At 38.0% G+C, this 23,446-nt stretch overlaps 1 non-coding gene and 1 pseudogene across 1 annotated transcript; one reads left to right on the forward strand and one right to left on the reverse strand.

Moving 5' to 3' along the window:
- Positions 1 to 928: 928 nt before the first annotated feature.
- LOC101010769 lies at positions 929 to 23,400 on the reverse strand (annotated as a pseudogene).
- Positions 22,480 to 22,586, forward strand: LOC116269374. The gene has a single exon (XR_004176835.1). It is a non-coding gene; the product is annotated as a U6 spliceosomal RNA (small nuclear RNA).
- Positions 23,401 to 23,446: the final 46 nt, after the last annotated feature.

Consider the following 23,446-nt stretch of genomic DNA (forward strand, 5'->3'; position numbering starts at 1 on the left):
TCAGGGAGTTGTTAACTGTCTCTCTAAAGTAACAATTTGTCACAGCTGGTGCCAGGGAAAGGCAGTCGCTAATAGAAAACACCTGAAACTGGTGATCAGCTGCTTCCCAGTAAGATCTCAGGAGTGAGGAGAAGTAACAAAAGACTCCGGAAGCATGCCAACATATAAAACCCCAAGTCAAGAGGCCAAGCCATGAACTTGGCCTCTCACGTCATCCACTCGGCCCTCTTCCAAGTGTACTTTTCTTCTTTTCATTACTGCTCTGAAGCTTTTTAATAAACTTTCACTCCTGCTCCAAAACTTGCCCCGGTCTCTCCTTCTGCCTTATGCCCCTCAGTCAAATTCTTTTTTCTGAGGAGGCAAGAATTGAAGTTGCTGCAGACCCATGCAGATACCTTCCTCTGGTAACAAAAGCAGAGGCATGTCCAGCATGGGTCAGCAGGAGCAGTCCACATAAGTCACAGGCAAAAATAGGGTACAACATCTGTAAATTTTGAAGCAACAATTTAAATGACAAGAAATCAGCCTACCTTTGATTATCACCATGTGCCAGCAATTCCAAACAGCATCAGTGGTAAACTACTCCTCCCTGGGGGGGGGAAAAAAAAAAAACACGTGTTGGCCTCATTTCTTTTTTTTTGGTGGGATTCGTGTGACTTTTAATTTTTTATTTTACTAATGTCTTACAATAAGTGTGAGGAGTAAAGACAGGGATGGGATAAAAGTAAGGAAGAAGAGAAAAGTGTCTTTCAAGTTCCTTGAACTATTGAAGCACGTGCTAGGATAAGAAAGTTCAGTAAAAGCATCATGTCCTTATCACCAGAGCTCTTAAAGGAGACATAGAACAGAGATGGGGCAACTCTTTAGCTCTGGCAGAAGTGACTGCTGGACAGAGAACAAATCCTGCATCAGCCTTGGCACACATGAGAGACTGGGCAATGCAGATGCTACACAGTTGGGCAGATGAAGAGCTGACTGTCCAGAATCTACTTCTAGCAAGCGAGTAGGCGCATGCACACCCCTTCTCTGGTCTGGGTGTCTGTTCCTCTCCGGCAGGACCCCACCATCTGTGCAACCATGGGGTAAGTGTTGGGGAAGTCTTTTAGAAAAGAAAAAGATTTCTTTCTCATATTTGCTGGTGGTGTTGATTGACCAGAAGTGGTTGTGTTTTTTTTGTTGTTTTTTTTTTTACTTTGGGGCAGCAGCATTGTGTTCTAGTGACAAAATATCCTACACTGAGCACTCGTAAAAGGCATAGGAGAGTAAAAGCGAGGCATTTTTAGGACCTAGACTAGTGGGAAGGGGAATACATGGATTCTAACGGTAAGGGGATGAAAAAGCTAATTCTATATCACCACAAATGAACTGACACGTAAATGACACCTTGGCTTTTTCCACTCATAGAAACACTCACTTCCTCTAGCTTATACTACTAAATCTAAGGTCAGCTTCATCACAGTTTGGAATAACTATTTACTGTGCTTCTAAAGTAAAGGTGAAAAGCTACATCCTTAAGGGTTTTTTTTTTATCCTAATTAAATGGATTTGTGTAAGCTGAAAGCCTAAAGTATAGGGATTCTTTTCATTATTTTATATGTTGGGAGAAACCCTTAAAATTCATCACTGCCATTTTTTTTTAACCTACAGAATTGAAAGAATATAAAATGGGCAGGGATAAGCAATTACACGAATCATAGACATGGTCAACATGCATCTAATTTTACCCACTGAGCAAAGAGAGCAAATGGGGTAAGTTCTTTTGAGAAGAACCAAAATGTGTTTACATGGGAAGAATACTACACTAGACTATTTTTTTCCTACATAGAAGAAAAGTATATGTGGAATTGAGGGAGGTGGAAGGTGTCCATTAAACAAACACCTATTATTTGTGAAAGTTCTATCAGAGTGGAATTGGGTGTGGACCATTAGTTTATCTTTGGCAGTGATCTTACGTTTTAGGTATCTAGAGTAAGATTATTTAGCTGGGTAATGGCTGGGTAGCGTGAATAGTTTTAATTTCAGTTCACAGCAAATGACGATGATCACAGATTTAGCACCGTAGTTTGCACTTCCTCTGCACCTGAATCATCGATCACTGTGAAGCGTGAGCTGAAGGTCAAAAAGCTGTATTCTTAGATAATTCATCTGTGATTGCTTCAGGACTGCAGTTTACTTCAATCTAAGGGGTGGTTTTCTTATTACAGAAGGTAAGTATTCAATACTAAATACGAGACTGAAGCCTTGAAGATATTTTATAGTGGTGGCAGGTGTTATGGTTCAGGAATAGGCTGTTCAACAAGTCAAATGCATATCATTCCCTCTTAAGCATTAACTTTTTCAAAGCAATGGAACTATATTTTTTGGCTTGAAAGGGTGGTTTCTTCTATATTTGATTTCTCGGTTTTCTTAGTAGATATCACTGTCTCCTCTAATATTTCTTCAAAACTTTCCTCTATCTGGGAAGTTTTCTTAGAAGCTACCTTAGATGCCTCCCCCTCCTCTTTCTTAAGTGATAGCCCAGTGGATGAGACTTGGAGGTTGTAGAACTGAGGATTCTAGGTGGGAGCGGATAACTTGGATTGGGAAGTGGATTCAGCCCCGAAATGCCTAACCCACTGGTGCTAAAACGTGTCTCCTCACCTTCCAGCAGTTTCCTGTAAGCTGCTATCTCAATGTCAAGAGCCATTTTGACATTGAGCAAGTCCTGGTATTCCCGAATGTGGAGTGCCATCTCACTCTTGGTGTTCCTCAGATCATTCTCCAGCTGCCCAATGCTACCCTGGTAGCCAGCCACCCCGGCACTGTGCCGCTCCTCCAGCTCCAGGATCTGCCTCCCCAAGGACTCGTTGGCCCCGCGCAGGCCCTCGATCTCGCTGGTGCGCGCCTGCAGCTGGCGCCGGTATTCATGGATCTCCTCGCCGCTCGTCCGGATGGCCTCTGTGCTGTGCGCCGCCTGCGCGTTCAGGTTGGCGAACTTGGACTTGTACCATTCTTCCGCGGACCGCAGGTTCTTAGCGGCCAGGGACTCATACTGGGCGCGGATCTCCCTCAGCTCCGAGGTCAGATCTGGTTTAGCCACAGCAACATCCACCTCGGCCGCGGCCTGCGACGACGCCTGAAGCGTGGCCAGCAGCTCAGCTACCTCCTCGTCGTGCACCTGGCGCACGAAGGCCAGCTCGTCCAGCAGCGACTCCAGCTTCTTTTCCAGGTCCAGGCGGGCCAGCGTGGCGCCGTCCATGTCGCGCTACTGCGCCTTCAGAGCACCCTCGGCGCCTTAGCGTCCGCAGCAGCTGCACCTCTTCGGCCAGCCCGTCGCGCTCCAGCACGGCCTGCGCACGCGCCGAGCTGTCCTCCTCCAGCTGCGCGCGCAGGTCGCGCAGCTCGCGCAGCTCGCGCTGGAAGAGCTCGCCGACGCACGACGGCTGGGCGTGGCGCTGTCGCAGCGCGGCAACCTCTGCCTTCAGCGCGCGGTTTTGCGTCTCCAGGTGATGCACCTTCTTGATGAACACGGCGAAGCGGTCGTTGAGGCCTTGCAGCTGCTCCTTCTCGTTGGTGCGGATGATCTTGTAGTCATTGGTGCACGCCGCCGCCTGGCTCAGGTCCAGCCCGTCGGAAGCCAGCGGCAGGCGATAGGCCAGGCAGAGGCCGAGCGATGAGGCCGAGGAGCAGGCGGCTGAGGAAGGGTGTTGGCCTAATTTCTGAACAAATACTGGAGCTCTTGAGTTTTAATAACATTTACAGAAGCTTCAAATTAGCCCGTTTTATTCCTTATCTTTTAATAAACATTGTGTTCTACATAGAAGTTAATTTGGAGAACTCAGTTACACAGTCGCCCCCCAACCCCCAGCCCCCCCAGTGGCTTGTTTCATAGCGACTAGGACTTGTGCAAGCTTTCGTTGTGCGCAGTTTACATCCCTATTTCCATGGTACTACATATTCTTGTGTTTAATCAGTAGATTTGAAATTAGCAATGATAAAATCACAGAATAGAAGGAACTCAAGTTGTGTTTCCTTGTCTTTACAATCATTCTTACTCTTGGGAATTTCTGTGCAAAAAAAAATTTCAAACTGAGGCAAGGTGAAAACTGAAGTATTTTTTTGTTGAATATAATTTTTATTTCATCTATGAAATATTTTGCTCAATATGAATATCTTTGAAATTGACATTCGTTATCTTGCCAATTGTTTGCTTTAAAACTAAGAAATAAAATTATAATTTTTATTATAGTTGAATATAATTTTGCCATAGGGAAAAAGGTGGTGGTAAAATTATCTACTCTGAGTGTCTAACACTTTAGTACACTATTAGCCAGAGACTCTAAGATGCACTCACTCATATATCTGGAGTTGGTGCTGTTGGCAGGGATGCCTGAATCTTCTCCACAAAACTGCTCCTGCAGGAGGCTAGACCAGCTGCCTCACAAGATCTCAGGGCAATGTTTCTAGAAGGTGAAGGTGGAAGCTGCAGGTCTTGTAAGACTTACTAGCAAAAGAAGTTGCACAATTTCTCTTTCCCGATATTCTATTGGTTAAAGCAAGTTCTCAGACTCAAAGTGTGAGAAAATAAACTTCACCTCTGGGTTGGAAGGGTTACAAGTTTTAATAATATATTTATAAAAGCTTGCCCCAGGGGTCCTTTGTAATGCAATTTTAAAACTCTCTACATAAATTGCTGGGGAAACCTAATTTATTTATGGTTACCTAGAAACTGTTAGGTTCCCAACATGCTAGGAGCTCCTGGAATTGCTGCCTTTAAGTCAGTCTGGCCATCCCATCACTCCTTTGGGTAATTACTGCTAATTACCTCTAGGTGTTAGCAATTAATATCGATTGACCCCAGCTGGGTACCCCCAGGCTTTGGCATCATACAGTCTCTTACCCTTATAGACCAGATATTTCAAAATCTGTTGCTCGCCTCTTCAAGGTCTTTTGTCATTCTTTTCAAAGCTACATTCTAAACTGAGCTAGGGCAATTAGGGTCTGACTGTAAGATCTCCCATGAGGGAGGATTATTTTTTGCAGCAGTTCAGTTTGTCAGTAAGAGAATATGAACTTAGTAAGAATGTGATTTGATTGTGGACCAAATCTGACCAAAGCTAGAAAGAATGCCTTTCCTGTTCTTACAGCCTTTGATTTTGATCCATTGTATGGCACACCTACTTTTAGCTTTTATTATGCTTACGTGTACAATGGACACATTTGAAGTCCTGGTAGACTTCAAACACTCTGCGAACAGGGTTGATGTTGTCCTCTCCCTTGTATCTCCCACAATATCTTGGGCAGTTCCATAAACAGTGAGTCCTAATAAATATCTATTGAATAAATGAATGCATAGAAACTTTCCCTGTGTATTAGTAGTCATAATACAACAAAGAATTTAAAAATGGGTATAACCCTTACTCCCCTACACCAGAGAGGAAGATATCAGAATTGAAGATCAGCTAACCAGGGGAAGCAATAATTAAATTTGTGGACTTTGATTCTGTATTTGTATTCTCGGGGCTAATTTTTATCTGCTTAAATGTAAGCTTCTCCATAAAAGAAAATCATTGTTCCAAGTTTCTTGAGGTGTAAAGGGAAAAACACAAAACACACATGTTCATTTCCTGAAAGTTCCAATAGAGGCACCAGCGTAGAGAAGGCTTCCTCCACCACCACCCTCCAGACCGTGACAATGCTCATCTTTGTTCTCTTAGCCTTGTCGCCTTTTCATTTCCTTCAGCTGTGTATGTCTTCAAGTCTTTTGTCTGCTGCCTGGAGAATGAGTATTATCTGAAAGAATAAATGACCGCTTGAGGAAATGAAAGTGTACAATCAATCTTTTTACAAGTCTGTCTAATGATTATTTGCAAAAGAAGTGAAAATGCTGAAACACTTTTGGTTTTTAAGAATACAGTAAGTAGAAAATCTGCCTAAGGATCCAAACAAGTATTGGTCCGACCAAAGTGAGTTAATGACATAACTGTACTACTTCATTTAAAATTTTCTTTGATTGTTGCTAACTTTGTTAGTATTACTTTAATCAGTGATTCTCATATTTAGCTAACATCAGAATTGCATGCAGAGCTTGTCAAAATGCAAATTACTGGGCCCCACTTGCAGAATTTCTGATTCAGGCCTGGGGTGGGGCTCAAAAATGTGCATTTGAAACAAATTCCTGGGTAATACTGATGTTTCTGGTCCAGAGACCACACTTTCTCAAAGTGTGATTCTCACATCTGACTGAAACTATCTTTATTCATATATGGCTCCCCACCCACACATTCCTAACTCTAACACCTCCTTAAAATATCTCATGAAATTCTATAGTCATTTATAGTTGAACTCCGTTTATCATTAATAAACGTACAACTAAAAATAAATAAATGTAAATCAGAAGAGATTCAGTGGATAATGTCGCATGATCAAAATGTAAAATTGTTTCAAACCATAGGCCTTTTTACCAAATCAATAACTCAAAATGATTTACTATGTACACTTTATACGAATCAGTCCACTTCAATAAATAGAATTAAATTATGCTTTTCAGATAAGCAAAAATATCATATAGAATTATTGTATCTAAAGTGATTTCACTTTGGGGGTAGGGGCACAGAAGGCACCAGGATCTCCAAAGGGAGAATATCTAAGTCAGTGAGATCCACCTGGTCCTGGATAACGGCCAGAGACAAAAGATGAAAGAAAATTAGAAGAAAAGAGTAAGTTGCCAGGCTAAGGCTTTTGCTCATATTGAAGAGAAATAGTCAAAACAGATGGAGTCTCCATGATGACCTAGAAAGTCTAGCCCCCCATCTGTGGTCCTCAAACCCACATCTTTACTCCTTCTTCTTCTGCAGCTTCCAAATTAGACACACACATGTGTTCCCTCCAGTAGGCCTTCCTAGGTTGAATTCCCTCTTTCTTTCACAATGCACACAGGCTTTTAACAAATGTTTATTGAATGAATAAATGAATGAATGAGAAGGCAGTAGAAATAAAGAAAAAGTTATAAACTTAGAAGAGGAGGGGAAACTGATGTTTGCTCTGGAGTGGAGCAGGGATGTTTTGGCTGAGGATGTTCTTCATGTGTATAGAGTCAGAGAGAGGTGACCCGCAGGCAGGGCTGCCACGCAGAGCTGTGTATAGGGTATCACTAGAAAGCTCAATCTAGATTACAATGTCGATGCTAAGCCCAAAAGTTGTGGGGAGCACCACCTGCCTCATTGAATGCAGAGGTCTACAGAGGAACCCTATAGTGTGGGGGTTAGAAATTAGGACTTTGGGTAAAATAAATTATAATTGGTTCTAACTTGTGTGATATACAGATTTAACCTCTCCCAACCACCATTTATTCATCTGTTATGAGTGCTAAATAGGACTGCTCCTGCTTTCTGCAAAATGCCTACAATACATCTTTCTCAACTAGTTTGACCTCTTCTCTCCATACCTTGACCTGCTTCTCATTTCAGTCAACTTTGGGAATAGAAACTCCAGTTTGTCATTTCTATTCGTGGAACTGGCCCCTGCCCAACTAATCCAGTGTCTCCCAAACTCTCTCCTGCTATGACACATTTGATAATTTAGGCTTCTTGTATCACAAAGAAATATCTAAGGTCATAGTATGCTGGTAAATATTGAACAACTAGCTCCCTGGAGGGAGAAAAAAAAAAAAAAAAAAAAAAAAGCCCTGATTTGTAGTATTCACCAATATCTATGGTGTAAATGCTTCCACTGTGCCAATTTGAAGTTACCAAAACAAAATCACAGAACAGAGTTCAAAAGAAAACTATAATCAGCTTCGGTGAGCCTTTCAAAACTGGCTCCAGCACAGCAGTACGAGATGATTTAGGGACATCCACCACTCCCACCATTCACTTCTTTCTCGTTCCCTGTTCTTTCTGTCTTTTCTTCATTTCTATGATTGTCTGCCACAACTTCTGTTCCTTTCCCCATGTGTCTGTCAATTCTTGGGACTATTGACTACTCACTCAGAAACCCCATCAACTTTTCTAAGCCCTGATCAAGTCCCAAGTCATAAAATTGTGATCTCTACAAATAATATACACCACCAAGATAGTACTGAACTATTACTACTGAATGAATTAAGAGTTGATTCTGTGGCCTCATGTAAAACTTGCTAGATATAAAAACCAAAGAATCTCTGGCCATTAAGTTGGTATGTAGAATGAGCCAATAATTGCCACTCAGTATCTCTTAATTGCACAAAGCTCAGTATCTCTTAATTGCACAAAGGTATTACAAAATTTTCCTGATAAAGTGGGAGAAAGCAGTAATGGTACAGCAAAGAGACCTGGGATGAAATTAGCTCCTCAAGCCCCAGGCTGGGATTAAATTTTCAATGTAAAATTTTTTATGAATATTCCATCCTTTAAATTCTAAATGAAGTAGAACTGTCTCCTATAGATAGGATTATTTCCAGGACCGATATTGGGCCATACCATATTCTAAAGGATTATTCCTCCCACCAAATATAACCTCTTCTCAGCACTCCTCCAAAAGTCTTTGTAATTGGATCCATTACATGGAATCATCTTCTACCTCTACCCTGCTCCAGCCACTCCTGTTGAAACGAAGAGTAGAATACATAAGCCTATCAAGTTAAATGAGTCTTTGCCAAAGTGTGGGCAGTAGGGGCCTCTGAGAGTCACACTACATAAAGGGCATTGTGGGATAGGTTCAGATTCAAGACCTCCTTTCAACTGCTTAAGAATTGATAATAAAGTACATTCAAGAGAGAACAGAGTGCTCCATAGCTTCAGACCAGTAAGAATGCTCTTTGGAGAAGATTGTTGAGATGCATTTGTAAGTTTTCTGCCTGCTTTCAGAGATGGGGAAATATGCTTAATATGGCGCTCATCTTTCACTTAGATATGAATTGTATAATTCAATCTCTGGAGTCTAATACAGAACAATTGTTTCATATTAGTGCAGCTACATTATATGCTCTATGCTTTAAATGTTCACCACTCTCTTTGGGTTCTCTCAGCTCCTAATAAGAATGCTTTGAAGAGGCAATGTTCCAAGAACAACCTTGGATTTAGACTTTGGGATGAGTAGTAAATCAAGGTGTGGAGCCATCTTTTCAAAAAGCCACTAAAATCTAAGGAAGGCCACATAAGATGCTGTGTTTCAAAATAGTTTTGCTTTGTGTAATATATGTTCCCCCTTGTCCTTACTCTATTTCCATTATTGAATTTTTTTTTATTTAGTTGGAATTGTCCCATAGACTTGCTACTTAATTTTAAAAATGGTAAATAAGATGATTACTTTGCAGGCGCTGCCTGCTTTAAAAATATATGCAGTAAAGTATAATCTTACAGAACAATTAGAAAGTAATTATTTGCATTAGAGAAAGAACCATTCCTTAACAAAGAGCTTCATTCATTTAAAAAAAAAATACTGTATTTTGACAGTGTAGTTCAACTGTTACTGATTTACGACAATTGAAGAGAAGAAAAGAATCCAGGGAAGTAAAACTAAAAAAAAAACCACATAAAAGCTAAATGAAGGATTTGGGGCTGGGGATAATAAATGCCACTAACAACTGACTCAAATACCAATAATGACATTACTGCCAAAAGTTTATCTATTGCTTACCTAGAGCTTTTAGCCAGAGTCACTGATGCTTATTCCTGAGACTGGATTAAAGTATATCAAGAAGATCAGTTGACCTGCCAGTGAGGAATGGAAAAAGTTTTCTAGTCCTAGGCAAATGCACAGATTTTTTGAGTAATACCTGACCCTCTTGGCTGGGATTTTGATATTCTGTCCAGATCCAATTCCACTAACTTCAGACAGTGGTCAAGACACGATCTTGAAAACACTAACTGGGTCCAACTGTAGCCTCTCCATTCTCCTAAATTCTAGACTCCTGTTGCCATGCCCTACCTGGCACACAGGACCTACCTTTCTAAGAATGAAAGAAAAAACAAAAATGAAAACAGACAAAAGTAACAATGACACCCTGAGAGGAGGGCCCCCCGCCCCCCCCCCCCCCCCAGAGTGAAGACTGCATCTTTAGTCCCAGCTCTCCTCTGAAATTTATTACCTCTCTGTTAATTCGGGGGAGGAAAGTGATGTATACAAGAAAATGTCCAAACTTGAGAAGTGATCTTATACCTAGAGAGGCACTGGGGTATGGAAGAAAGAGCATTGGCCTAAGAGGCAAAAGAACTAGGCTCTGTCATTGGCCCTGTGACTTCTATAAACTATGTAAATGGCCAAGTGTTTGTTTCCTCATCTGTACACTAGGAATAATAATAAATGCTCCTACTTCCAGGGGGTTCCCATGAGGGCCAAGTGAGAAAATGAGTGGGAACAGTTTGTCTGACAGCCCTAATGAGAGAAGCCACCACTGCATAAACCGTGCTTAATTTTATCCCTTATGTCGTATTCTTTGATCTCACTAGAAACTTTCCATTTCAGTCCAACTTTGTTATTTGTTTAAACTACTAGCCAAAACATCACCTTTACCCCTTCCAGAGGTTGCCCAAAGCATAAGGAGAAAAATCAGACCTATCAGCTAAGCTGCAATGTCTCCAAAGACATGATGAAATGCTGGGGCATGAGGTAAGGCTAACACCATCCTAAAAATGGACCAGAGATGAGATAATACATGCAAAAGAGCTCTGAAACCATAAAGCACTAAACTGCTGTGTGTTGTTACTGTTAATGAGGGGGGAGTTGGGTTTGGGTGACGGTATTTCGTGGCTGGGCCCAAGGTCGCACAGTCAGACCTCAGACATTGCATAGACAGTTGCTGTTCTGACTGAAGAACCAATGCCCTCATCATCCTTGTCTCAGTATAGACCCTGAACATTACTCATGCTGCTTCATTATTCTTGTTTTAAGGCTTTTGTTGATTTCTCAATAGAGTTTAAATGAGGTTTTCCTTCACACCTACTTAGAAACACTGGAAAACAACATACCCACACCCCTGATGTGTGTCATTTTGTGTATGAGATGTCTTTAAAATCCTTGAGCTTAACTGAACTAAATTTCGAAGACTTACTTGCAAATTGGAGATCAACTCCCTCTTGAGAGAAAATAAAAGGAAGATACATAGCTTGGTTATCGTGGCTGTTGGACAAGATGCTAATGCAACCACAGCCACCAAGCTAGTGGGTGCTGGTGTACTCTCTGTACTTTTTAAATGAGATGGTTTTAAAATGCACCACAGCATTGACCTTCTAAACAAAAGTCATTGCCTCGAACTTCAGTTTCTTTTTCCTGGCATCTTCTTATTTTTTACCCCAGAAATAACAGAACCTTAACATACTTCTCCAATCTTCTCCCCAATCCCCCTTACACTTGCCAAACCAATACCCCTGAACCAGAGTTCTTAACCGTAGACTAAAGATTTAAGAATATACAAATTCAAGGGAGGCTGAAGCGGGTGGATCATGAGGTCAGGAGATCGAGACCATCCTGCCTAACACGGTGAAACCCCGTCTCTACTAAAAATGCAAAAAATTAGCCGGGTGTGGTGGTGGGCGCCTGTAGTCCCAGCTACTAGGGAGGCTGAGGCAGGAGAATGGTATGAACCCGGGAGGAGGAGCTTGCAGTGAGCTGAGATCGCGCCACTGCACTCCAGCCTGGGCGACAGAGACTCCATCTCAAAAAAAAAAAAATACAAACACACAGACATATATATATATATATATACAAATTCAAAACAAACTACTTTAGGTGAATAAAGCACTAAGATCTTAACAACTCATCCCATTATTTGTCTTCATTTATACTGAAAGCACAAAAAGAGTCAGAATGTTTGTTTATTTATAAAGATGACAACCACCAGTTCCAATGGGTCTCTGTAACAAATGTGTTGTTCAGCATTGAGTGTCAGACCAGAGTAATAAAGGCCTAAGTTCAAAGCATCATGGAATTTGAAGAGACCTGAAAGGTCATACCATCCAATCTCAACAGTTTACAGATAAAGAAGCTGAGATCCAGGGGACGGAATCCCTTGCCTGGGCCCACACTGTTGGTTAATAGTCTCATCTTTCTGGTCCACCACTCCGCATTACACCATGCTGAAGGTTCCCCCTGACCCTCTAAAAACAAGCCTTATTCCCAGATCCAGGACAATAACATCTTTGCTCCACATATTGAAATCATTAGCATAAATTTTAAAATAGGTTATCCTATTCATATATCCTTATATATAGGTCTTTGGAACATGCTGCCATCAAAACTTCAAGGATTTGTGGATAGAAGATAGCACAAGGTCATGTGAAATTAAAATATATATATTTATTTTAATTATGAAAATTATTTGTAATTAATATTAGGCAAATAGCAAAATGCAGTAAAGTACCAAGGATTTGGAGAGGGGATCATTACTCCCCCACTGTTAAGTCACAGCATGGTAAATAGGCTATTCGGAAACGAAAATGCTCATAAATATATATATGCCATCCTGAGTACCCCTTCATTTCAATAACACTAATTGCCCTTTTTTTCCTTGCTGCTCCTAGCCATATTTCTTGGAAAACAACAGCTGTGTTTATTCAAATAGCAGCATACTGATGACTTGATGATAGGGTAATCTGCTGGAATTCCAAGTGTGACAGTCCCAGAGATAACTTCTCGGCACACCAGAAAAGTATCCTTTGCATAGTACAAAGATTTGGAAAGGAATCCCCACTTTGTTAGCACGTGGGATTGGGTGTTCTTTATTTCAACTGGTTGCGACATTGAATTTCTTCCAACAAGTATCATATTTTCTGGTTCTTGCAGAATAATCTTCCCATACATCATTGTCACAAAGTAAATCGGCAATATGAACATTTTCACTCCAATGGCTTCTAAGCAAAGGGATTAAACAGTGCCTTGAATTACAATAAAAACAGCCACAAGATTCAGTTCAAAATCAGAGCAATAAATTGTAATTGTTGGTATTTCTCTGAATCAACGGACACTGGAGGGGATAATACAGCTTAAGAAGCCATTTACTGGAAAAACAAAACAATACAAACAAACAAATGAGACCCAAATATCCCTGGAAATGTAACTAATTAAAGCTTAATTTCCAAGGGTACCAAGGGTTAAATTTCTACAAGAAGTTGTCATCTTTCTTGATGATGACCACTCAAGACATATTTCTACTGAATATAAGATTTATAAAGAGTATTTAGACATAAAATAAGTTCAAAAAAGCTAATCAATATTTTAAAGTAATAAAGTAGTTGGTCTCTTTTAATAATAATCTTTATAACTTAGGAATTTTTAAATTTTATTATTGAGTCTTGATGTTTATCAAGAACTTAATTCTTTTCTTCAGGAGGCATTGTCAAGTCAACTTAAAAGGACAGATTTGTATTGCCAATTACCTTAAAAATAACAATAACTAAAGTACATATATAAAGCAGTATGTTTCAGGTACTCTTTCATGTTCTTGAATACATTAGCTCTTTAAATGAAGAGATTCTTTTTTTTCAGATGGAAAACCTGAAGCACAGAAACCCTGTCACTTGTCCAAGCTCACCCAGCTAGTAAGCAATGATCCCAGCCCACGCTTCTAATCTCTACAGTTCATGTTCTCCACATGGACACTATATTCTTCTTTTGAACGGGAGCTCGCTTCCAGCCTGCCCAGCTGGCTGATATTCAGCTTCATCAGTAAGCTCCCGCCTCCGGGTTCACGCCATTCTCTTGCCTCAGCCTCCCGAGTAGCTGGGACTGAGCAGGCACCCGCCAACACACCAAGCACTTTTTTTTTTTTTTTATTTTATTGAGATGGAAGAGATTGTGGCAACAGTTGTGGGATGGTCTCGGGACCTCCTGACCTCGATCCGCCTGCCTCGGCCTCCCAAAGTGCTGGGATTTCAGGCTTGGAGCGACCGTGCGCCTGGCCTTTTTCCTTGCATGTTATACTTAGTTTGGCAGCGGCCAAGGCTGTGGCTCAAGCCTGTAATCCCGCACTTTGGGAGGCCGAGATTGGGCGGACCGAGGTCAGGAGATCGAGACCATCCTGGCTGACACGGTGCAACCCCCGTCTCTGGCTTCAAAAATACACAAAACTAGCCGGGCGAGGTGGCGGCCTCCGTAGTCCCAGCTACTCGGGAGGCTGAGGCAGGAGAAATCGGCGTGAACTCCGGGAGGCGGAGCCGTGCTGCTGGAGATCCGGCCACTGCACTCCAGCCTGGGCGACGGAGCGAGACTCCGTCTCAAAAAAAAAAAAAAACATGCAAGAAAAAAATCATACATGACTTAAAAGCAAAATTTTATAGATATTAATAATTCCTTCATATTAAAGGGCATTTATATGATATTTCACCAAAAAAAGGAGCCTATGGAAGGAGACTAGACTTAGAAGTCCTGCTAAGGCAGAAAATTTTTAATGCGGATATACACCTGGTGCACGAGACTGAAAATCAATTAAGGAAGCTTATGTCCTCAATATATCAAGAAATTTGGACATTTTCCGAAAAGACTATTCTCTCTGTTTCCTGGAGAGAAGAAAGGGAAATAGGTTTCTAAAAAAGTCTGTTCAGGTTGGGCGAGACTTTAGAAGAGCTTTCTGTCTGCCAAAATGAGTTCCCAAAAAGATTTATAAAAATTGTTCTTCTAGAAGTTATGTTTGTATTTTGTTTCGTCTGATGTTGGTTTTTAATACAGTAGAATGCTACAGAACTAGAATGGTTGGTGAATTCCTAAAGAGAGACTAATTAATGGTCTCTATCATTTCATGAAGGCAATTCTGTCTTTTGAATAGGATAAGACCTTAATTCAGCAGATAACAAAGTCACACTCTGTTTCTTTACTCACCTAGGATAGTTTTTGGAATATTCCCAATGCCACTAAAAAAGTTCCAAACCTCTCTATGTACCATCTTCCCCTTTCCTGCATGGATTATATCTTCACTGTAGATTTCAGGTGTAAGTTTCCAAAATGAGAATGGCAATTTCAGACTAAAATGGCTAACATACGTGACAGAACCTCTCCTAAATTTTCATGAAAATTGCTAAGTGTCTACATGTGTGTTTCTATATCAATATGTATATAAATGTATGTGCATGTCCATGAGTATCTGTGTGTTTGTCAGAGATTTTGTACGTGTCAAATGAAAATGAAGGTAGGCATAGGGAAAAAAGTAGAAATTTAGTCTCAAAATTTACAGAGGATCCCAAGGGGAAAAAACAGAAAAAAAAAGAATTGGAGCAATAAGTAAAGATATAACTAAAGAAAACATTCCAAGCTTTTAAAAATGTCCTAAATACATGCATATAAATAATTCAATATGTTCCAGAAAAAAAATAAGTAAAAAAAATCTATATCTAGAAGAATCCTTGGACAGTGTTTTTCAAGAATAAATAAATTTCTTATAAACATTTAGAAAAAATGTATTCTACACTTAAAGGAACAAAATTAAAGTTAGCCTCAGACTTCTACTTTGTACATTAAATTGCAGAAGACAAGGAAGATGTATACAGAATTTTGAAAGTAAATTTAATATCTAGAGTAATCTATTTGAAATGCATAATTAATCATATCTCCATATTAAAACTTCTCAAGGATTTTCATTGCCCTTATAACAATGTACCAAATCCCAACAGTGATTCACATGGCCATCCACCATCCACAATTGAGTTTTTACCCACTCTTTATAGGATTTATATGTCCCACTCCTCTTCACTTTCAGTGTTTTAAGTATACTGGTCCTCTTTCAGCCTCTCAAATTTGCCATCTGCTCCTACCTCAATGCGTCATTCATGGAGTTTCTGTTACTCAGAATATTCTTCCTCCTACTCTGCATTTCTGCTAAAATTTCAGGTCTCAGTCTAATGCAATTTTTTAAAGTGAAAACGTTCTCTGATCCTCAAACTAGGTTGTTATGTTGTTCCTTCTGAATTACATACCCATATAATCACCCTTTTCTCTCCTTTTTGTCTTCATATCCTTTATGTTTTAAATATCTGCTACCTAGTAAATTATAAGCTCCAAGAGGGCATGGGCCATATCTGTCCTATTAACCCTTATAAGTCTAATATTTTACATTGTGCCAGGTACATAGAGGATGTTCAATAAATAATTGTTATAGGAATGAACATATTAATGAATGAAACACAAATATTCTTAAACGTTCAAGAGCTTGGAAAATATATTACCTATATGCCATTCTTTAAGAGTATGTGTGTATATGGGTGTGTATTTCAGCCACTCAAAATATTAATCAAATTAAGAGCTCAAAAATGAAAACAATGTACTGTAAAATGACCAGTGGTGAGGACTGAGATCAGTGAAATATGCATTTGCCTACAAAAGTATTGAAAACATATCACATTAAAGGCAAATAAATAAAATCCAATTTGAAGTTAGCTAAAAATTATCTGTAATATCTGTTAGTTATGGCATTATAGCTGATTTTTATTTTTTCACATGTTCTTTTATATTTACCAACTAGTCTATAAAAATATAATATTTTTATAATTAAAGAATTACATATTTTTCTATAGAAGAACATACAGTGAAAATTGGGGACTAAGCACAGTTACTCATACCTGTAATCCCAGCACTTTGGGAGGCGGAGATTGGAGGATTGCTCGAGCCCAGGAGTTACGGACCAGCCTGATCAACACAGTGAGACCCTTTCTCTATGCAATTTAAAATAAATTTTTTAAATAAAAAGAAATCAGAAAAAAAGAAAACTGGAGGGAAGGGAAGACCATAAATAAAATGTTCACTGCATTGTCTTTGTCAGGGATAGGTTTAAGGACATGGCCCTTTGACCCTATTTTGACCAATAGAATACAAATAAAACTCTGCTGAGAGGGAGCATTTCTGGAAAATATTTTCCTTCCTGATGAAAATGGGGGGGAAATGGGAAAAAATTATCTTTGCTTCTTTCTTTTTCAATTTTAGATATGGCTATGTTAGAAAATTATTCCACTACAAAACATCTGAAGATTGCTCATCTACTATACTGCCAGAAAACAAACAAACAAACAAACAACAACAAAAAAAACCTTCTATTCTCTCTCATTATAAAGATTTAATTTGTTTATTTTTATAACATTATTTGGGTTTTTTAAAGATGATTTAAGTTTTTGTTTTAGATTGCAGATTTGTTACATGGGTATATTCTATAACACTGAGGCTTGGATACGACTGGTCCTGTCACCAGGTAGTAAGCATAGTACTCACTAGGTAGTTTTTCAGCCCTTGTTCCTCTCCCTCCCTCTCCATTCTGGTAGTCCCCAGTATTTATTGTTCTTATCTTTATATCAATGTGTACCCAATGTTTGGCTCCTGCTTATAAGTGAGAATAGGCAGTATTCGGGTTTCTATTTCTGTGTTAATTTGCTTAGTATAATGACCTCCAGGTGCATCCACATTACTGCAAAGGACATAATTTCATGTTTTGTGGTGGCATAGTATTCCATGACATACACACACACACACACACACACACACACATATATATATATATAAACACACACAAACACACACACACACACACACACACACACACTCTCTCTATATTTGCTTTATCCAATCCTTTACTTATGGGCATCTAGATTGATTCCATATATTTGCTATTGTGAATAGTGCTGTGATGAACATACAATTTTATGTGTCTTTTTGGTAGAACAATTTTTTTCCTTTGGGTAATTTACTAAGTAATGAGGTTGCTAGATTGAATGGTAGTTCTGTTTTAAGTTATTTGAGAAATCTCCAACTTGCTTTCCACATTGGCTAAACTAATTTCTATTCCCACCAACGGTGTATAAGCATTTAAGATTTGGGAATTTAAAATCTTATTTTCAATCTACTCTTGTCTTGCCTTAACTTTTAGAAGATGCTCTTTAGTATGATGACTCCTACTGTTCTTTACACCTGAAAGGATTTAACCTGTTTTTATCCTGTGAGTTTTAGTTTTTCAAGCCCAATTCAGATACAATCTTCACTATAAATTATCTTTAACATTTTGAGAAGTAAATTCTTTTGGATTTATTTTTTGTTAATCAGCCAACTAATTTCATTAGAAAACTCTTGCAAAGTATTAGGGAACAGGTAATCCTATGTGCAATAAATATTCAAGAGATACAACTAGAAAACATATATAGATTCTGAGAATGTGGAATAAAAATACATTTTTTTATTCCTCTCACTAAGTACAATTAAAAGTTCTGGACATTATATGTAAGACAAACATTAGTGAACTCAAAAATGGAAAAAAGAAGGCACACTGAATAGGACCTTCAGGACTCAAGAAACAACATGGTAATAAGTTCCCTGGGTTTTCTTTATGCCTCTATATTCCAGTTTCCTAAGAAACTGACAACCTCAAAGAAATAATAGTTGAAATTTTCCCAAATTTTTCAAGAGAGATAGCCTAAAGATTAAGAAGCTAAGCAAACCCTAAGCAGAAGAAATACTATGAAATCATACTACAAAACATCATAGTCAAAATTCTATAAACAAAGAAACCCTAAAAGTAATGAGATAGAGACAAAAGCTTACCTATACTAAAAAATAGTAAATCAGAGACGGTGGGTTTCTTACCAAAAACTATGAAGGCCAGAAGGAAGTGGCACAGTTTTTCGAATACTGAAAGAAAACAACTATCTACCGAGAATAATATACACGGAGAAAATATGCTTCAGCAATAAAGGGGAACTCAAGACATTCTCAGATGAAGCAAAACTAAGAGAATTGTCTTCAGCAGACCTACCCTAAAAGAATGGCTAAAAAAAAATTCTCTTAACAGAAAACAAATGATAAAAGTAGGATCCTTGAAGCAACAAGAAGGAAGAACTTTGTAAATAAAAATATGGATAAATGCAGTAGTTTCCTTTTCTAAATTTTCCCAAATCATGTTTGACAATCGAAGCAAAATTATAACACTGTCTGATGTGTTTCTAAATGTATGTCAATGAAATATTTAAAACAATGCTGATGGAAGAAATCAATGATCTAAAGAACTGGAGATATATAGTTTAAGGATCAAAAGACTTTACATAGTAAAAATATTAGTTTTCCACAAATTTATATGCAAGTGTAATGCAATTCCTATTAAAAGCCTCGCTACTCATTTTTCATAGATATAGATATAGACAAGATTATTCAAAAAATAATATGAAAAGGCAAAAGAAGTGGAATAGTTAAAAACAAAATGCAAAAGAAAAATAATATAAGAGTAATGAGTCTACCTGATTTTAAGACTTTTTGTCTGGCTGCAGTAGTCAAGACTGTGTGATACTAATGGAGCAATCCACACACAGATCAAAAGAACAGAAGAGAGAAACCATAAAGAGATCAACACAAATATGTCCAACTGAATTTTGACAAAGAAGCAAAAGCCAATGGAGTTTTTTCAACAAAAAGTGCCAGAACAATTGGACATTCATAGGCAAAAATAATAGTAATCTTGTCACAAACTTTACACTTTACACTTACACAAATTTGTGTAACCTGACACCTTACACAGATTAACTCAAAATGCATCATAGACTTAAAGGTAAATTGTACAAGTATAAAATTTTGGGGAAAAAAATTACATGAGAAAATGTTTGGGTTCCAGGTCTCGGCAAAGTGTTTTTAGACTTGACAATGAAACATATTTATAAAGGGAAATATTAATAAATTAGGCCATCAAAGTTAAAAACTTTTGCTCTGAGAAAAAATTATATTAAGAGAGTGAAAAGACAAGTTACATACTGGAAGAAGGTATTTGTAAACCACATATCTGACAAAGAACTAGTATCTCTAATATATAAAGAACTATCAAAGCTCAATAGTAAAAAAAGCTAAATCAAACAATACAACTAGAAAATAGGCAAAAATGAGTGAACAAATAGTTCATCAAAGAAAGTAAATAGATAGCAAATAAGTATAGGAAATTAGGTCCAATATAATTAGCCATGGGGACATCCAAATTAAAACAACAATAAGACATTATTACATGCCTATCCGAGTGGCTGACATGGAAACAGAAAGTGATAGCAGTAAATACTGTCAAGGATAATGAGATACTCGATCACTCATATGCTGCTGGTGGAGTTATGAAACAGTGTAGTCACTCTACAAAACAATTTGGCAGTTTCTTCAAAAAACTAAACATGCAACTGTTATACAACCCAGCAATTTCAGCCACATGCATTTATAACAGAGAAATGAAAACTTATGTTCATCCAAAACCTTTATACAAGTGTTCATAGTAGCTTGTTTGTAATAGCCAAAACTTGAAAACAACTCAGATGTCCTTTCACTGGGTGCATAATAATTAAACGAACTGATGCACACCTATCATAGACTGCTATTAAGCAATAAAAAGGAACAAATTATTGATAAACACAACAACCTGTAGGAATCTCCAGAGAATTATCCTGAGTAAAAAAGCCAATCCTGGACATAGAAAATGTGGTACATTTACACCACAGACATATGCAGACATTAAAAAGAATGAAACCATGTCCCTTGCTGCAACACAGATGGAGCTGGAGGCCATAATCGTAAGTGAACTAATTCAGAAACATAAAATCAAATATCACATGTTCTTACTTATAAGTGGGAGCTAAACAATGGGTATGCATGAACATAAAGATAAAAATAATAGACACTGGGGCCTCCAAAATGGGAGATGGTGGAAAGGGGATAAAAGTTGAAAAATTATCTATTGGGTACAATGTTCAGTATTGGGGTGATGGGTATACTAGAAACCCAGTCTCCACCAGTATGCAATACACCCATTGATAGGATTTGGCTGTGTCCCCACCAAATCTCATCTTCAATTGTAATGCCCATAATCCCCACCTGCCTAAGGTGAGACCTGGTGGGAGGTGATTGGATCATGAGGGTGGTTTTCCACCATGCTGTTCTTGTGATAGTGAGTTCTTATGAGATCTGGTGGGGGCTCTTCCCCCTTCACTCCTTACTCTTCTCTCTCCTGCAGCCATGTGAAGAAGGTCCTTACTCTCCTTTCGCCTTCTACCATCATCGTAAGTTTCCTGAGGCCTCCCCAGCCATGTGGAAATGTGAGTCAATTAAACCTCTTTCCTTTATAAATTACCCAGTCTTGGGCAGTTCTTTATAGCAGTGTGCAAACAAACTAATACACCCATGTAACAACACAAAAAACAGAAATAAAATGGGTATTTTAAAATAATTTTAAAAAGAAAAAGTCAATATCCAAAGTTTATATACTCTATGATACCAGTTATAAAATATTCTTAAAATGACAAAGTTATAGAAATGGAGAACAGATTCGTTGTTATGAGGGATTAAGAAGGGAGTGGGGGCAAGAGGGAAGTGGGGACAAGTGGGAAGTGGGTACAGCCATAAAAGTGCAACACAAGGAATCTTTGTGGTACTGGAGATGTTCTTTATCTTGACTGTAACAATGCCAATATACTGGTTTTTATATTGCAGTATAGTTTTGCAAAATGTTAACATTAGAGAAACCAAAAAATGAGTGCATGGATTCATTGCACGTAAACGTACAAGTATTTCAAAATAAAAAGTTTACTTAAAAATACATATATGTAAAACTTTCCATAATAAACCCTGATAACAATCTCTAACAAAAAGCAATGGATAAGAAAATTGTAAACCCATCTTGTTCATGAATATAGATACAAAATCCTAGGTTTAAATACCATCAAATCTAATTCAAAAGAACACTAAGGTAATGCTTTCTCATCTTAGCAAAGGATTTATTTTATGACTATGAAGAGTTTGATATTAGGATATTTAGTAAGCAGGATCATAATATTAATAAGCTTTAAAATATTATTATCCCAGCAGTTTCCAAATAGGCATTCAACAAAATCCAATGTCTATTACTTTTTCTTTTTTTAAAAGGTAGGAGCAAAGACTGTTACTGTTCATCAAACGTTTATGTGCTCCATAATCTTTCAGTCCCTTGAATCTAAGTGGTCTAGGCATATGACTAATTCTTACCAATTAAACATTGGAGAAAGAAGAACAGGTGTGCTCTCTCCACATGCAATCTCATGCAGATGGTTGAAAAAAAAAAAAGAGCTGGTGGAGTTAGAATTTGGAAGCAGGCTGGGCCCCTGGGACACTATTTGGGAATAGAAACACATAAGAGTTTCTATTATATACTATGACATGAGCAAGGGATAAACTTTTGTTGTATTAAACTATAGAGATTTCAGTGCTTTTGCTATTGCAGCATAGCCTTGTGTTACCCCCAACTAAAATAACTGATACAACTCTTCTGAATCAAAAGACAGAATCACATTTAATATTTTCCGAACCAAAATTCCATTGAACAATCACTCTGTGATCTTTGGAAAAGTGGTGCCTTGCATACCTGAGCTCTCTTTTAATAATTTTGAGCACATATTTGCATACTAAAGGCTCTGAGGAGTCCTGTAGAAAAAAATTTGTATCTTTGTTGAATTCAACATTTCACAAACTTATTTCACAATTTAATCTTTTAAATAGTGAAACATCTATTGACCAGTGAATTTGTATTCTATAGAGCAAATTGAAGAAAATAAGGCACTTGTGCTCATTTTGACAGCATATATACTAAAATTGGAATGACACAGAGAAGATTCACATGTCCCCTGTGCAAGGTTGATATACAAATTTGTGAAGCATTCCATACTTTTTAAATAAGAAAAAAAAGAAAAAGTATTTTTTTAAAAAGAGAAAATACAGCACTGGAAGCATTTTTATGAGATTCAAAAAACAGACCAAAATAGCCACAGTTTTTGCTGACTAAAGTTTATATTCAAAGACTTTTATCATAGCTTTATTTATAGTATAAAACAAACAATAGATAAATGCATATCTCTAGGTAGAGATATATTTAAGCAATAAATATAAAATGAATTAATAGTGTTTTAAAATAGCATTGAATTCCTGAAAAATTCATATATTGGTGGATTAAGAAAGTGGGATATAAAATTATACGTATAGTATAGAGCAGGTCAATATACACATATACTCACACCTGGACAAAGAAATACACCAAAATATTAATAGTAGTTATCTCTGGAGGCTGGAATCAGAGGTAATATTTCATTTTATTCTTCATACTTTTTAATATTTTAATCAGAAATATTAAACATTATTTTTAAACGAAATATAGAAAAAGAACAGCTTCTTACAAAACGTCTGCTTTGTCTTTCAGCTAGCACCTTATAATTAAAATGCTTATTGAGGAGTAATAATCTCTTTCAGCATGAAACATCTCATATTCATGCAAAAATAATCTTAATACTTACTATTTTTAATAAGAAAAATGTGCTCAAGTTGAACAGTTGTTATCAAATACTTGATGTGAGTATGTAAAGGAGAACTTGACTTCGTAAAAACTGTACTATACAACAACATGTTACAATCACTGATAAGATTTGGAGAGGAAAAGAGAGTCTGGGGGCTGGCCGCCAGAAGAGTGGCCTGAAGCTCCAGTGAGTTCATCCCTAGAGTGTGGTCTAAAGGCAGGTGGCAATGTGGTCCAATAGCG

This window comes from Papio anubis, chromosome 10, assembly GCF_008728515.1.
Source record: "Papio anubis isolate 15944 chromosome 10, Panubis1.0, whole genome shotgun sequence".
NCBI classification, from domain to species: domain Eukaryota; kingdom Metazoa; phylum Chordata; class Mammalia; order Primates; family Cercopithecidae; genus Papio; species Papio anubis.